This window comes from Salvelinus sp. IW2-2015, linkage group LG19 (assembly GCF_002910315.2).
Source record: "Salvelinus sp. IW2-2015 linkage group LG19, ASM291031v2, whole genome shotgun sequence".
In the NCBI taxonomy this organism is placed as follows: Eukaryota; Metazoa; Chordata; class Actinopteri; order Salmoniformes; family Salmonidae; genus Salvelinus; species Salvelinus sp. IW2-2015.
Window position 1 is genome coordinate 10,369,433 of NC_036859.1, and position 14,699 is coordinate 10,384,131.

Here is a 14,699-nt window from a genome sequence, read left to right on the forward strand (position 1 = left end):
CATGGAAGTCAGACCCAGCTGCTATTCCATTGGTGTCTATGGGAGACACACCCAGTTAAGTATACTTTTTGGGAAGGTAAACTGCCTGAGTTAACTGTTAACCACTTTTGCTAGCTACCACCGATGGGTCTTTACTTCCGCGACAACAAAGGATGGGAGAAGCGCGTGGTCATATGATCATTAAAGAGTCCTACGGTGTCCGTAGAGGACATAAACAGACCGCGAGCTCACCTGTCTTTTCTGTAGCCAGATACATGGCACAGGCACGTAATACTGTTTCTTGCTGCTCAGGGAACAGACTACAGTACTATTGTCTCCTGAACCAATCTACCATTATCAACAATTCAGACTGGTTTTCTGGCCAGAACAACATTGGTGCATTATACTATGATTCTGGACTGATGTCATTCATTTATTGAGCAAGTTCTCTAAAGCACACAACTGCTACTCAACCAAACAGACAACAATCTTTATCTGAGTTGAGTGAACCTTTTTCACTTTTACTGCTCACTTTTCCAGAGAAAGGCTCAAACACAGGGATAGCTTTTTGTGTTTTATTTAACTAGGCAAGTCAGTTAAGAACAACTTCTTATTTACAATGACAGCCTAGGAACAGTGGGTTAACTGCCTTGTTCAGTGGCAGAACAACAGATTTTTACCTTGACAGCTCAGGGATTTGATCCAGCAACCTTTCAGTTACTGGCCAAACGCTCTAACCACTGGGCTACCTGCCGCCTGCAGTTTGTATGTTTTACACAGACTGTTTAAATAATGAACCTAGAATGTCTTGCCAGTCAGGTACTGTGTTTTATGTTTGTCCTAGATGTACTGTAAAAGGCCCGGACCCTCCCTGTGCTGTGTGAATACACAGGTTGGCATTTTTTGGGATGACTTATGTACTGGAGGCAGCTCTGCAGGGTAGTCACTAGCTGACACAGCCACAATGTCATAAAATCAGATTTTAAACCTAAACTTAACCGAACTGCTAACCTTTTGCTTAACCTTAGCGTATTTTTGTTTTCATGAATTTTTTTACAATGTATAGCCAATTTTGACTTTGTCGCTGGCCCATTAGTAAAAATCGCTCAGCTCTGCCTCCAGGACAAGATACATCCCAAACTTCCTGCGTGCATATGACCTGACAGTCAGTAGACTTTTCTTCCACCAGAGATAAAGGCACTGGCTTTGCGCCATCCTCATGGGGCCCGGGATCAGCAAGCCGCACCAGGGAGGCTCTACTCCAACTACCAGCGACAGCATGGAGAACAGACTCCTGCTCCAGGCCTCTGTGCTGCCTAAGGCCCTCTCTGTGACCTCATGTGCATCACAGCCCTCCTCCTGCCAGTCTCTCCAGCCCTCCAGGCTAACATCCACCACATCCTCCCTCTCCCCCACCGCCTCCTCCTCTCTCACCTCTCCACTCATAAGCACAGAGAACCAATTCTTAAAGAGGGGTTCACTCCTCTTCACTCATTCCTCCTCTCTTCCCTCTCCACTCTCAGTCCTTTGTCCTCTTCATCCCTGCCACCCTCTAGTGGTGTCCTGCCTCCTACTGGCCTTCCTCCTCCTCCTGTTCTGGATGAATAATGGGAGGATGAGGAAGGCAGTCTGCCTGTAAGGACGTGCTGTCTTACTCTGAAGAGATTTGTGTGGTATGTGGCCCCATAAGCCCATCCCTTCTTTCAGTCTGTTTTTTTGTGGTGTAGTTCAAGGTCCATTCCAACACAGTCAATCTTTGAAATAAAATACATTTGTGATGCTCAATTTATTGGTTAAGTGATTCTGAGTCAATATGTTCCTCTGACAATGTAAGTTAATGGCAGTATACAGAATGTGTTCTCCTTCTTCCTCATGACATGTCAGGATTCTGACTAGGACAGCCTCATGGCTGAGGAGATTGAGGTGTCCACAGAGATGCATGTTCTGGACATGGTATTGGATGAAGAGGAGCTGGACCAAAACATGTCAATTGGGGAACAGGAGTTTGGCTTATTATTACATGCCTTATTATTTATTTTACTGCTGCTCTTTAATTTTTTGTTACTTTTATTTATTTATTTTTCTTAACTGCATTGTTGGTTAAGGGCTTGTAAGTAAGCGTTTCACTGTTGTATTGGTGCATGTGATCATTCTTAATTTTTTTATTTGATACCTGATTAGTAATATTTGTAACATTGCTGCCCCCTTGTGATAATAATCTGAAATACAGATGTCACTAAAGTTGCAACAAACCTGCATCCTATATACATGGCACTGCAATCCATAGGCGGAAATCCCAGGGGGGACGGGGGGGACACGACCCCCCCATCTTGGGAAAAATATGATTTGTCCCCCCCAAGATATCACTGTAAACATAACTATGTAATTTCAATATATTAATAATACGCAATGAAAGCACTTGTGCTGATTATAGACACTTAAGAAGCGTTTTTAAGTTTCATAAGATTGCGACCCCCCCCGCCCTTTGCCTCACAATGGTTTGATCCACTGCCAGTTCTTTAGCTGGCAAGGTAATAGAGGGTTCGTATCTAATGTCCGAAAGGGACATGTACGTAACTGACGTGAGGTTAATCCAGTCAATCCATAGCAGGTCCATAGCAATGTTATTTATTTATTTTTATGTTGGCAGGGTTCACACACTAGCTGAATTTACAGAGCTAGCGCGCAAACTAAAGCAAACATTAACTATCAAGCTAGCTAGTACCTATTCCATTTATGTGGCGTCGTCAAAGATGGAATCTTTGCTATCATCAGTTTATTCCAAGATCAGCATGCAGCTGTAGTGCTTCGACGTCCCTGTGATAAGGTTAGCGATAAACTGAAGTCCAAACTGAACAGAACAGAACTACACTCTCTTCTACCATTGTCTTAAATATATATAATGGTCTCGTTGCAAAAGATAAATTGTCGCTAGTGAACTTTTTTTATTTTATTTTATTTCACCTTTATTTAACCAGGTAGCAAAGATTATAGCAAACACACAGAAACGGAATTGGTGCTCGCTTGCTTTACAAATTCAGCTATTGTTGGAAGCCAGCCAATATGAAACAAACTATTAAAAGTACAAAAGGTTGCAGCATGTGTTGTGTAAATGTGTGTGTGTGCAGCTAGGCCAGCCAGCCAGGTAGAAAAATGGCAGAAAAAAGTAAGAAGACGGACATCAGAGTATTTGTCAGTACACCAAAACGCATAGTAAGAACTCTAGTATCCTAATATCTCAAAGACTAGTTGATAAAATGTTCATAAGAAAGAAGTGAAATGCTAATGGAAATGTTTCACAATGATGTCATTAGGCAGAGCAGGCAACAGATGGCACACAGACAGCAGAGCTGGGGACAGATATGCAGAGACAGGGAGTCTCAGGTAAGTTTGTTGAGACTTTGTTTGGCAACATTATGAAAGGTTCTCAATTTTTTTGACTTGTAAAATAGGGACATAATTGGAAAATGCCATGGATACCCCCACTCTCAACTTAAACTGGTGACTAAACTAAGATTTGTTTACGGCAATGGTATTGCTGTTGTGATTAATTGTGTAGTTTTGGGTACCGGTAGTTAGGAGTACGGCAAACACCTTATTTATTTTCTAGGAGACAGACTGTGAGTCAGTTAGGGTGGTGAAAGGGAAAGAGCCAGGGAGAGAGACTTCAGAGGACAGTGTCACAGCCACGGCAGGACCAAGTGTCACCCTTGTTGCCAGCAGCACCAGTATAGGGGACAGTGGCACAGCATTGTCCAGTTACCACAGTGATGGCACAAAACCATATCAGCCACACCCACAATTTATAGAACCGCAAACTCTTGCCAACAGAGTGTTGACGTTTCAAGAGAGATGGTTTCGCGATTTCCCGTGGCTACATTATAATCCATCAATAAAAGGAGTGTTGTGTTTTCACTGTAGCCAAGGGTTTTCAAGACAGCCATCTTTTGGCCAAAGAGCAGATGCTGCCTTCATTAGTGCAGGATTTAGGAACTGGAGAAAAGCCATTGAAAAATTCACAGCACATCAAAACTGCCAAACCCACCGCCACTTTGTAATTGTAACAGCACACCAGCTAAATCCAATCAGTGTCCAGTTATCCAGCGCGTGGGGTAAACAGCAGGATGACGCAAGGCATTGCTTGATGAAAATTGTTAGTTCGGTGCGGCATGTAGTAAGACAGGGACAAGCCTTTAGAGGCCACACGGATGACAGTGGGAATTTATACCAGATTTTGAAACTTAGGGCAGAAGAGGATGATCCCATTTTACTGAAGTGGTTAACAGAGCGTACCACAATGTACACAGGCCCCAAAGCACRGAATGAAATTCTGAACATCATGGCCAATAGTCATTCGAAGCATTGCAGCTGAGATTACGTCTCTTCCGATTGTACAATTTTCATTAATTGTTGATGGTACTCAAGATGTCTCTGGTGCTGAACAGGAGAATGTCTGTCTGCGTTATGTTGACCATGACCATGTCCCTCACAAGGAGTTTATTGGGCTATACAGGGTGTCGGAGACAACAGGCGAGGGCATTGCGAAAGTGSCAACTGATGTGTTGTTGAGGAAACCCGCAAACATATGCTCGGTTCTTTTGTTCAGTAGTGTGTATAGCAGTGGTTCTCAACCTTTTTGGGGTACTGGAACCCCTGCATATTTTGAGGCAAGGCAGGCAAGGTTTTGAGCGGTCCTCAGGGACCTCCACCCCCTCTATATTATATGTAAACTTACTGGAAATCTTGTGGTACTGACTACATTCATTACACTTTTTTATTTCACAGACCCCTTGCAATTAGTCCATGGACCCCTGTTTGAGAACCCCTGGTGTAATTGATATTTGTTCTTTTGTTTAGTAGTTTTCAGTAYACTTACAAATTATTTATTTCATGTTATTTTATTTAAAATTGCATACTTTGTGCGACATACTTGTCCATAGCTGCTGTTTGAAGAGTTGAGACACTGACTGAAGGATATTTTGTTTGATTTATTTGGGTTTTTCATTGAAGTAGTTATTTTGCTTTTAGAACTGTACTTATTTTAAGCTTTTTGTTCTTGCAAAGATATTGTATTAGACTCAGGCCAGGTGCACATATTTAATGACTATATAAATGTATCAGAAAAAGTCAAATTAAAAGGTCAATTCAATATGGAGACCAACTTTGTCATTGTTCTCAATGGAGATTCTTTTAGATGTGATCACACCATGTTCATTGTATTTATGAAAACTACACCGATACAGTGTACAGTACCATTGTCACCTACTGACCTTTCTTGATATTGCTGGTTGTAAGTACGAATACCTGCATACATACTGGACTGGTAAGGAGCACTGCTATAACTATTATTAGTAGTAGAATTATAATGATTTAAACATTTGAACAAGTTGGGAAAACCCTTCAGTTAACTACTGTACCTATCAATTATCCAGTTGTAGGAATTATGGTTCCTCAATATACATTTAACATATAACAACGTATGCTATGTGTTACAGCACTACTTTTGGTGTCCCCCTCAGGAATTGCTCGAGAAAATTTAATGTAATTGTCCCCTCCAAGGTTGATATCAGATTTTCGCCCCTGCTGCAATCGCTACCTTTGGTTGTTTGAGTTTACAATTTCGTGTGCATTCCCTCTTTCCTTCCCACTCAGAGACATCTCAGAGTGTGCAGGAAGTGATCTTTGACACTCTAGTGATGATCATTATAGGTGTGGCTGCTGGGGTGTTGGTCATCGTCATTATCATCTTAGTTAACTAATACCATAGACGCAATAACAGGACATTAGAGATGGAGCTTCGCGAAAGGACATGGGTTGATTTCCACAATACTTGGAACCCCCTTTCCCTATCCTTAAATCCTCCTTAGTTTCTAAAAAGCTCTTTCATAGGTTAGAAATCAACACTCTCCAGATAGGCCTCCTCCACAAGACTCAACTCTGTCAGCACAGACCCCAGACGACAGGTACAGAGTACTTTCATTTCAAACACTTGTTACTCGTATTTTCAGTCATCTCTCATTTTCTTAGAGGGGTCATTTTCAGTTATTAGTTATCATCTACTTGTGAATGAGTGTCTGCCAGCAATCATTTTTGTCTTTCTCTAATTGTCACCCCACCCACAGAATGAAGACTGTACACTACTCAGACTAGACAGTGAAATGAAAAAAAGCCTAATGTCCCTTGAGGTGATAGTTCATAAAAGCTTCAACAATATTATACATTTACAACATTATGTACAGTATCATACTGATTTCATTGATGTTTAATCTGTGGATTATTGTGATCCCTCTCGTTAGGACCATCCCATCTACAAAGGCAGTCAATCCACCCTCGGTGGGGGACGGTTCGAGAGGGTGATTTGGACTACCTAGGCCGCCCCGTCCTGTACCAATCTAGCTGGCGTGAGTGCAGAGAGAGTATGAAGGGGCTGTTTGAAAATGCACACTAAGTTTACTCTGTAATAACTGAAAGAACTATCTGTTTATCTTAATGCCTCCCAATATGTGGCTCTCTATTTTTCAGGACTCTGGCCTTCCTTCCTCGTCCCCAGGACCAGGATGGCAGTGTGTGGCCCACATATCCCCCCAATGCTCAGTGACCTGGGTGGCCAGAGGGACGGTGTGACCGAAGGGGACGACTGGGTCCACAGACAGGACGTGCTGGAGGTTGATNATATCCCCCCAATGCTCAGTGACCTGGGTGGCCAGAGGGACGGTGTGACCGAAGGGGACGACTGGGTCCACAGACAGGACGTGCTGGAGGTTGATGAGGCTGACTGTGACACCAGTTCTTACCAGATCTCAGCGGCACTCTTCAACCACAGCAATGGGTTTCTGCAGCCCAAACCACACTCCAACACCATCCTCCTACACCCCAGAGGACAGAACATCTAGACAGGGGTGAAAGGAGTTGGTTGAAAAGGGAACTGCCCTCAGCTCCACTCTAACCCCATGGTCATGGTGGCCTGCTACTCACTCCTGTGAACTGAACTTGGATACAGTTGGACTGAAGTGAGTGTTTGGCAACCTCATGTTCACATTAATTGCCATTTTTAGGTTGACTTTGTCCTTTTTTTCCATCAGCATGGGCTTCTTGTATACAGTGCCTTCAGAAAGTATTCACACCCCTTGATTTGTTGTGTTACAGCGTTATTACAAATGGATTAAATTTAGATTTTTTTTGTCACTGGCCTACAGACAATATCCCATGTCAAAGTAGAATTATGTTTTTTGATTAAACATTTTTATGAAAAGCTTAAATGTCTTGAGTGAAAAAGTTTTCAACCCCTTGTTATGGCGAGCCTAAATAAGTTCAGGACAAAAAAATCTGCTTAACAAGTCACATACGTTGCATGGACTCTGTGTGTAACACTGTGGTTTTTGAATGACTACCTCATGCCAGTACCCCACACAATTATATGTAAGGTTCCTCAGTCCAGCAGTGAATTTCAAACACAGATTCAACCACAAATACCAGGGAGATTTTCAAATGCCTCTCAAAGGGCATACATATAAAATGTCTTGTTCATTCACCCTCTAAATACATGTCTCAAGGCTTAAAAATCCTTCTCTAACCTGTCTCTTTAACAAGTGACATCAATAAGGGATCATAGCTTTCATCTGTATTCACCTGGTCATTCTGTCATGTTCTATAGTTGCCATGGTGCCCTAGCTTCACCATTCCAGGTGAAGCTGGTTGAGAGAATGCCAAGAGTGTGCAAAGCTGTCAAGGCTACTTTGAAGAATCTCAAATATAAAACATTTTGATTTAACACTTTTTTGGTTACTACATGATTGCATGTGTTATTTCATAGTTTTGATGTCTCACTATTATTCTACAATGTAGAAAATAGTCAACCCTGGAATGAGTAGGCGTGTCAAACGTTTCACTGGTACTGTATATCTAGTGTTTTAGGGCCACGAATTTGCAGATTTACTGACAGGTTAAAAGTCTTTGGCTTGGCTAACTAGCTAGCTGGCTAATATTTTTGTTTGAAAAATGCATCTGGACACATTACCAGCCTTTTTGTTTCTTCTGGCTGCCAATTCCCGATCTTCTGAGAACAATTTTCAGGAGTCGCCTGAAACGTGAGAGGAATGGGAGATATATCCCCCCAATGCTCAGTGACCTGGGTGGCCAGAGGGACGGTGTGACCGAAGGGGACGACTGGGTCCACAGACAGGACGTGCTGGAGGTTGATGAGGCTGACTGTGACACCAGTTCTTACCAGATCTCAGCGGCACTCTTCAACCACAGCAATGGGTTTCTGCAGCCCAAACCACACTCCAACACCATCCTCCTACACCCCAGAGGACAGAACATCTAGTATATAGTAGTGCTAAGAGAGAGCGCTCGTAGTGAGGACGACTGGCTACTATTGTGAACTTTGTGTGGTGAACCTTCTGGTGTCCAGAGCTGCTGAGGCATCACCCAAGTGGGTGCTACACAGACTGGAAGAGAAGAAGACCAGTGGCTATAAGAGTCAGGCTGGTTCCCAGACGTGCCCTCTACAAGATCGTCAACAGACTCCATCACCATCCTCTGACCAGCTCTCTCTGCTCAAGCCATGAACTGACCCTCTCCATCTTCAGAGGATGCAGCTTTCAAAGACTTGGCCTCTATTGGTTCATCTGTCATGATATATTGCGTGTTTTTTTTGTTGCTCTTGAAGCACGGAGATTCTATGAAAAGCGCTATAGAAATTGTATAAATTATTATATTATGGAAAGAGCAGGTGTTAATGTTTTGTATTCTCAGTGTATTTCAACAACAACAAGGGCTCAAAGTTCAGAGAATTTATGTTTATTCATAAAAATGTATGCATTGATAAAAGCACATCCATTGTATTTTCTCTCCAGATGTGTTGTCTCTGGCATAGTCCTACAAAAACTAAAAAGACGATGGAGATCCACCTCTTGATAACTGTTCCTTTTAAAATATACAAGCAGGAGGATGTAAACCTGTAACTTTAACTCCCTACAGTATATTAGCACCACTAGTGTAACAGTAGTGGTAGGGCCGCACTGCTCTCACTTTAAGAATAGGAAAACAAAAGTAGCACACTGCGGCTTTTTGCACGAGTGTCTTGACTGTCTTCTCATGAACACTTTGTTCTCAGTCATTAGAAAAAGTTTATATTAATGAGGTTGTGTTTCATAATGTGTGGGGCGGGACCCAGCTGGTTTCTCTAGAATGTTCTTAGTCGTCTCGTCATTGTGATTACTTTTCGTTTGCTTTGTTCTGAGGCCCCTGTGTACTCGCTGATGTGTGCGGAGATTACTCTGCTGAGCAAAACACCTCCCACATGTCACACAGCTGTACGGTTTCTCTCCTGTATGAATCCGTTGATGCATCTCCAAGTGACTGACCCTGTCAAAGCTCTTTCCGCAAAAGGTGCAAACAAACCACTTCTCTCTTGCTGGGGTACTCCTTGGGGCTACCTTTGCGGAGTTGAAACCATTTGGGGCAAATGAGAATACATTGTTTAGCCAAACGTTGGAATATGCTGCACCCTCATTGGTTCGCGTTTGTTTGTCTGACGGCACTCTGGTAGTAGTTCCATCCTCCCTTCTCTCTGGGTACATAGTTTGCGCTCTCTGCTGTCCTGGTTGTGCTTGAACCAAATCTATAGGGGTCCTTCTTTGGTCATTCCAACCAGACTGTGCTCGCATCTCTTCTTTCATTAGTCTGTTTATGTACCCCATCTCTGATGATGGATCGCTATCAAGACCCTCCACAGCACTTTGAATAAGCTGTATGTCTGTATTGAGATCCTGTGTATATTGTTCCGTACCATATGAGCAATCTGGACCCTCAGAGTCACAGTTGATCTCTGATACAGACGCCCACAGATGACTCTCTCTGCGATCCATGGCAAACTCAGTTTCCTGATGATCTGATTGCTCTGTGCCATGTTCACTTCCCGATGTATGTAGTGAAATAACGTCATACTCCTCCTCATGCTCTGTCTTCACTAACTCTAGTGCACTACCCTTCTCTCGCTGGACAGACCTGTACTGTTCATTGAGCCCCTCTACTGATTCTGCAGGTGGCTGTGGTCTATTTTGATCCAGTTGTTTGTCTTTAGGTGTGAACACTTTGTCTCTGGTGGTCTGCTCAAATGAAGTTCTTTCACCAGCATCCTCATCAGACCCCTTGGACCCTGAAAGGGAAGGTTTAACTGAACTGTCAGAAGCTATATGTCATAAGCACTGTAAAACAAAGTTGAGAGTGTACTGAACAATTTAACATAGGTCAACAATAAAACTGATACCCATTATCTACACTTGCCTGGAAACCTGACCTCGAATTGCATTGAATTCCACATAGGGCAGAAATGAGTGTTTGAATGTGGAAAGTTTCCCTTCACAACCTCTACAAGTCAGAATGTTGAACAAAATTATTTTTGAACTTTTTGATATTTGTCTGTGCGGTTGATCCTTTTGGAGGTAGGAATGTGAGGCAATATATCCACAGGAAAGTATAATTACATCAACTTTTCTAAAGCACTGGCAGTGCTTTCGAATTTCTATCACCTGAAGCATGTGCACAAGATTTAAAAAATACATTCATGAGATGCACGCATACTTGCCGAGCTCGTGCTTTCATGGTTAAGTGCATGCTTCAGGTGATAGAAATCTGAACCCACTACCAGAGCTTTGTAAAGTTGATGTAATCATAATTTTCTGTGGATATATTGTGTCACATTCCTAACGCCAAAAAGCCAACTGCACGGACAACCAGTAAAGTAGGTTAAAATATCATTGTATTCAACAGAGGTCGTGAGAGGAAACTACCCTTACTCAAACGCTAATTTCTGCCCAACAGAATTCAATGCAATTCAACGTTGGATTTCCTGGCAATATGTACACTAGCTAGGCATTGAGCTAAATTATTGTCAGTTATGTTGTTAATACTGTTAAGAATTGACCCCTGAGTTGAGATGGACACTGGACAACAACACATTTTAGATAAGTCAACCTAGTTAGCTAGTACAGTAAGCAAGCACGCGCAGGCTTACCCTGCTCTGTCCTTCTGGAAGACGAAGAACATGTGGAAGAATTGCCTGCTTCTCGCAGTTTGGAACTCGTCGCTTGCCGTTCGTTCTCCATAAATAATTTTATTTTCAAGGCTTCAATTTCATTTTCTCTATGGCACATTTCCAAGCGTAACACAGCAAACCCATCATCGAACAATTTACTTATTTCTGCCACAGCAGCTTTGGCCAACACATCCATAACGGATGATAATTTGGTCTGAAAAGTAACACAGTTGGTCATATTCTCCTGGAACAACATTTTATCGGACTAGTGTTATGTTTCTAAAGATAATATTCAGCTGGAAAAGCCAATAGTTGGCTAGCTATCGCTGATGGATTTTACTTCCGCGAAAACAAACTGAGGGGAGGAGCGGATATACTTTTAAGGAAATCGGAAACTCCCTTGGAATCGTAATAATCCCAGCGATATTAGAGAAAGGAGGAGATGGGAATATCTTTTGGCAATGAATGGAGTCGACTGTCGCCCAATCGCGTTTAAGTTGTCATGCTGCGTCATGCGGTTGCTAAACTCATCGTCACGATCCATTCTCAAAGTCAGGGTATGAGTCGAGAAACTTGCCTATTTTCCTTGAAAGTACACAGTGTCCCGATTCCAAAGCTATACGATATTACAGATAACAAGTTAATTATCTCACGTCTCGGATTTGTTATTGATATTGTACTTGTTGTTTACGAAATTCATGCTAATGTTGGGTTTTTGAGCTAGCGCCCAATTGACTCCCATTCACTCCTTGTAGGAGAGCTCGTCTTGTCCCAGAATCACCCAGAATGCACCGCGCGGCTGTTAATTGATTACAAAGGAGTTTCTCATCTCCTCAAAAAGTATATCTGTTAACACACTGCGTACGTTGGCAATGGGTCGCTCGGTGTATTCTGGGTAAACTCCGACAAGGAAATATCCAGCCAGAGGGATTCCACAAATAAATAATAATAAAAATAAAACGAATCCACATTATATCAATTCAAATACAGACATATAGTGAATACATTTTTTGTATTATTTTTTTTTGTATACGTTTTAAAGACAAAATAGTTTTCCAAATCAGATTTAAAAAGGGCCTTTTTCTTCATACATTTTTATTTGTGTACGAAAATGTTTCCTCATAAAATAAAGAGATTTATGACATACTCACGTTAAATTCTGGAATCAGTGTAGTAAAATAATATGTCAAACTTAGAAATTTCAATGGTTGTATGCAATTTGAGGCCAATATATGGTTTTACATCAGTCCAGAACACTTCACTATATAAACAATGACAGAATAAGTGTTCAATAGATTGTTTCTAGTTCACAAAAACTGCATTCACTGGTAACATCAGGTATATATTTAGAAATCAAGCTATTACACAGATAGAATCTATGGATAATCTTAAACGAGATCTCCTTTACTTTATTGGTCACATAAATTTGTGTGGAGTGAGCCAAGCACGGTGCCAGTTTACATCAAACGATGAAGCCCAACAAAATATCGCAGAGGGAATAGACTTCCTGTAGAAAATATCCCTTAATAAACGATTGTTGAATTTCGTATCTAGTAGACCAATGCCATTCACCTGGATATCGCTTACAATCGGAGATATTCCAAATTATGCATTATTCTGAAGTCAAGATTTTATCCCACTAGGTTTAGCTTTAATAACAGTGTCATATTCCTTGCTTGAAACCTCAAAGTCGTATCTTTCCATAAATTCTATCAGTGTAAATAGATTCCCACTAATATTAACTAATTGGCTGACAAGGACAATGTTTTTCGAGAAGCATTTATGGTTAAATAACATCTTGTTTCTATGTAATATCGACCCATTGTTCCATATAAAACATTTATGAGGTGAAAAGTTGTGTTTATACAACAAAGCCCAGCACATTAAAGCCTGCTTGTGAAAAGCCGCCAGTTTCACAGGAAGTTTACCCACAATATATGGACATTGTAGTAAAAAATTAAGCCCTCCGAACTTCTGAAAAACAAAATGAGGTATAATATTCCAAGAACTATGAGGATTTTTTATGTACCTTTTAATCCAGTTGACCTTTGATATCTGATTGAAGAGAGTGAAGTCTAAGACATTTAGACCGCCATCACAAACCCTGTTGGTGATAACATCTCTTTTTATCTTATGTGGCTTGTTTTTCCATACGAAGTTGTACAAAAGCCTATAAGGTACAGCAAGTGGATTTGGGAATGTCAATAGATGAAAACAGATAGGATACACGAGATAGCCCCTCAGCTTTGGATAAAAGCACCCTTCCTTGAAGACTTAAATCCCTCGCTAACCATGAGGATAATTATTTTTGTTGACAGATTCAGTTACAGGGTTCAAATTAAGATCATTCACAGCCTTAAGATTTTTGGTGATCTTTACACCGAGGTAGGTTACAGTATCTTTTTCAGATATGTTACAATCTGCTGGATTGACAGCTCCTTTCAAAACAAACATCTCACATTTGGAAAGATTTAATGCCAAACCTGAGATTTTGGAGAACTGCTTCACGATATCCAATGCTAATTTAGCTTGTGACACATTTTTCAAAAAAGGTGAGGTGTCATCCACCAGTTGGGATATCTGATCTCTCTGGACTGGAATGTAATGCCTTCAAATTGACTTTTATGAACTAATGAGCATAACATTTGAGATACTAACAAAAATAAAAAGGTGAAATTGGACAACCTTGTCGTATTCCTTTGTAAATGTTAAACCTTGAGGATGTTCCATGACAGAGTTTGATACACCATTATACAGAGTTCTAATAGCATCAACAACAAAAACGACCAAATTTCAAATGCTTAAGACAATCAAAGATAAAATTGTGACTTACTGTATCAAATGCTTTCTGAAAATCCCAAAATAGGATAACAGGGAAGTAATCCAATAGATTACAATACTCAACCAAGTCTAACACCAGCCTCAGATTATTAGATATATGGCACCCTTTCATAAACCCTGATTGATATTCATTAATCAGATCATTCAAGCAAGACTTTAACATTTTCGCAAAAATTAAGGCTATAATTTTGTAGTCGTTATTTAGGAGTGTGATTGGACGCCAATTATCAATATTTAAGAGATCCTTGTGTGGTTTAGGTATAAGAGTAATAACCCCTTGCTTCAGACAGGCAGGTAGTTCTCCCTTCTTTATAGCCTCCTTAAAGGTTTCAAGTAAAAATTTTGCTATTTCTTCAGAGAAGGTTTTGTAAAATTCAGAGGTTATGTCACGTTCTGACCCTAGTTCTTTTGTTATTTCTTTGTTTTAGTGTGGTCAGGGCGTGAGTTGGGTCGGTTATCTATGTTCGTTTGTCTATGTTGTTTTTTTCGTTTGGCCTGGTATGATTCTCAATCAGAGGCAGGTGTCGTTAGTTGTCTCTGATTGAGAATCATACTTAGGTAGCCTTTTTCCACCTGGGTTTCGGTGGGTGGTTATTTCCTGTTTAGTGTTTTTGTGTTTCACCTCTCAGGACTGTTCGTTTGTTGGTTTATTGTTTTTGTTTCAGTGTTCAGTTTTATTATTAAAACATTATGGACACTTACACGCTGCATCTGGGTCCTCTTCTTCTCCTCCAGACGACGAACGTTACAGAACACCCACCAAACAAAGACCAAGCAGCGTGGTAACGGGCAGCAGCAGCAAAAGCAGCGATCGCAGGACTCATGGACCTGGGAGGAG

At 41.2% G+C, this 14,699-nt stretch overlaps 2 long non-coding RNA genes across 3 annotated transcripts; one reads left to right on the forward strand and one right to left on the reverse strand.

Moving 5' to 3' along the window:
* The first annotated feature begins 615 nt into the window (after positions 1-615).
* LOC139029332 (uncharacterized) lies at positions 616-6,646 on the forward strand. 2 transcript variants are annotated; one of them, XR_011481639.1, is made up of 5 exons: positions 616-1,652; positions 5,869-5,942; positions 6,102-6,164; positions 6,276-6,380; positions 6,502-6,646. It is a non-coding gene; the product is annotated as an uncharacterized lncRNA (long non-coding RNA). The 2 variants fall into 2 exon arrangements; XR_011481638.1 differs by lacking the exon at positions 616-1,652 and having other exon boundaries at positions 5,569-5,942.
* A 2,115-nt stretch (positions 6,647-8,761) lies between these two features.
* Positions 8,762-11,814, reverse strand: LOC111979306 (uncharacterized). The gene is made up of 2 exons (XR_011481643.1): positions 11,000-11,814; positions 8,762-10,141 (listed from the first exon to the last, which is right to left on the reverse strand). It is a non-coding gene; the product is annotated as an uncharacterized lncRNA (long non-coding RNA).
* Positions 11,815-14,699: the final 2,885 nt, after the last annotated feature.